Here is a 2353-nt window from a genome sequence, read left to right as displayed (position 1 = left end):
TCCCCCACCCGCGTTGTCTCGTTCCGTGTAACCCCCACCCCCACCCATACGTGTTGTGGCTCCTCCTATACTTAGATTAGAATCTCTCTGGGCAGTGCTGAATTTGTGGCAGGGCTTGCCAGGCTGAGCCCCAGCACCTCTGGGCCTGGCAGGGCTGAGCCCCGACATCTCCCATCTCTGGGCCTGGCAGTTCAGAAGCTCCAGCACCATAGGCTTGCCACATCAGTTATGAATGAATGTAAAAAAATTGCTTGAGCCCCAGCACCTCTTTCATTACAAATTAAGCACTGTCATTGTTGCACTCTCTGTTCCCTCTGGCTCTTTACAGCACCTAGCAGATGGCGGTCTCACTCCATGACTAACCCTCTTAGGAACTTTGGGGATACAAATAAATAACCCCTGTTCTTCAGCCTACCAGGCAACCCACTAGTGAGATTGGTGGAGGAGAGAGGTAGGAGTTTCCCTAATATTGAAGTAAGACTCACAACTCACCTTTGTGGTATTCTCCCACTCTTACAGCTGGGGACAGGGTGGCACAGAGCTCAGGGTAGAGCAGGGGTCAGCAACCTTTCAGAAGTGGGGTGCCAAGTCTAATTTATTCACTCTAATGTAAGGTTTCGCGTGCCAGTCATACATTGTAATTTTTTAGTGTCTTCTAAAAAAGAAGGTCTCTATCTATAAGTCTATAATATATAACTAAACTATTGTTGTATGTAAAGTAAATAAGTTTTTAAAAATGTTTAAGGAGCTTCATTTAAAATTAAATTAAAATGCAGAGCCCCTTGGACCGGTGGCCAGGACCTGGGCAGTGTGAGTGCCACTGAAAATCAGCTCGTGTGCCGCCTTTGGCACGCGTGCCACAGGTTGCCTACCCCTGGGCTAGAGTATTGGGACGGGGCTCAGAACCAGTGAGCAGGGCCACATTTTCAAGACTGCTCAGCTCCCATTTAGTCACCTAAGTAAGTGGTGTGTTGGATACTAAGCTCTTGAAAATCTGGTCACAGAAGAGTCCCTGCTGTGTTGTCTATTGGTTAGAAGAGAAGAGGTACCCCAGCTCCCCTTTCCCTACTCCAAGCACTAGCAGAGTCAGACAGCTCTGACCTGGCCTATGGCTTCTCTCCATCTTTCCTGGATCCTGGGCTATGAAATTGAAGAGTTTGTGCTAGTTGAAATTAATAGGGTCAGAGAAGCTCCAGGAGAAATCCAAGGTTTATACCAGTTTAACAAAAAAGAAGTCCCCCCTCCATGTACCCTCCCCCACAGAGTTCCTCACCAACCCAGGAAGAAAGCATACTCAGCCTGCCCATGTTGGGAATCCAAGGGATTGTCTTGCCAGACACGGCCAATAGCCAAGTCAGACCATATCGTACTGTAGGATTAACAGCTGGGATGTCAAGTGCCTCATGGACATTGTGCAACTGCAACATATACAGATGCCTCCTTTCTCTCATGAATTGATCAGAGCTCTTGATCATACAGAGATTACTGTCCACCCCAGAAAGTATTCCAGCAGGGAATGATCTTTGCTTCTCAGCAGTTTGCCTCGAACTGCCATCACTCAGCCCCCTTCCATGCTCAGTTTGTAGTCCTCTCCCTCCTTTACCCCATTCTCCTGCTCAGTCTTTATTCTCCTCTCCTCCCCCCACTTATTTATCCTTAACCCTCACTGCTGTTCCCACTTGGCCTTAGCCCTGGGCATCACTTAACATTTACATCACCCTAGCTACCTCCACTCAGGGGTGAGAGAAATTCACATACACATGCACACATGAATGCTAGAGGTAAGCCAAGCTAATTCCCCCTTCCCCCTGCCCATACACACACAAATGCTAGAAGTAAGCTAAGCTAACCCCCAATGTAGACAAGGCGAGATGAACAGAAAATTATTTGACTGAAGAATTATTCCACCACCACTCAGGGAAGGTGGATTATCAATCAGCAGAATACCCCCACCCGTTGCTGTAGGAAGTGTCTATGATATGATGCTCTGCTGCTGTAGTGTAGACTTTCTCTCATTCTAGCCTTGCTGTCACTCCTTCATCTCTTCCCCCCCTGCCCCTACCCTATTACCTGTGCTCTCCCATCTCCTTTTACTATATCCTCCGCCCCCACCCTGTTAACCATTTATATTGTGGTAATGCTTTGAGGATCCAAGCACCAGCGCAGGGCCAGTGTGCTAGGTGCTGTACAGCCCCAGAGAGCTCACATGCCAGGATTAGGATGAGTCTTGTGACTCCTGTTGGATAGCCCCAAGCCTCTGGATCAGTGGAGGGTAAGGGGGAGGGGGCATGGGACTCTCTCCAGTGATCACACTGTTCTGTAGCTAGGTCAGAGAACAAGGGTGGCAGATAAT

Source organism: Chrysemys picta, chromosome 9 (genome assembly GCF_011386835.1).
Source record: "Chrysemys picta bellii isolate R12L10 chromosome 9, ASM1138683v2, whole genome shotgun sequence".
Classification (NCBI taxonomy): domain Eukaryota; kingdom Metazoa; phylum Chordata; order Testudines; family Emydidae; genus Chrysemys; species Chrysemys picta.
Note: the sequence above shows the minus strand (reverse complement) of the source record.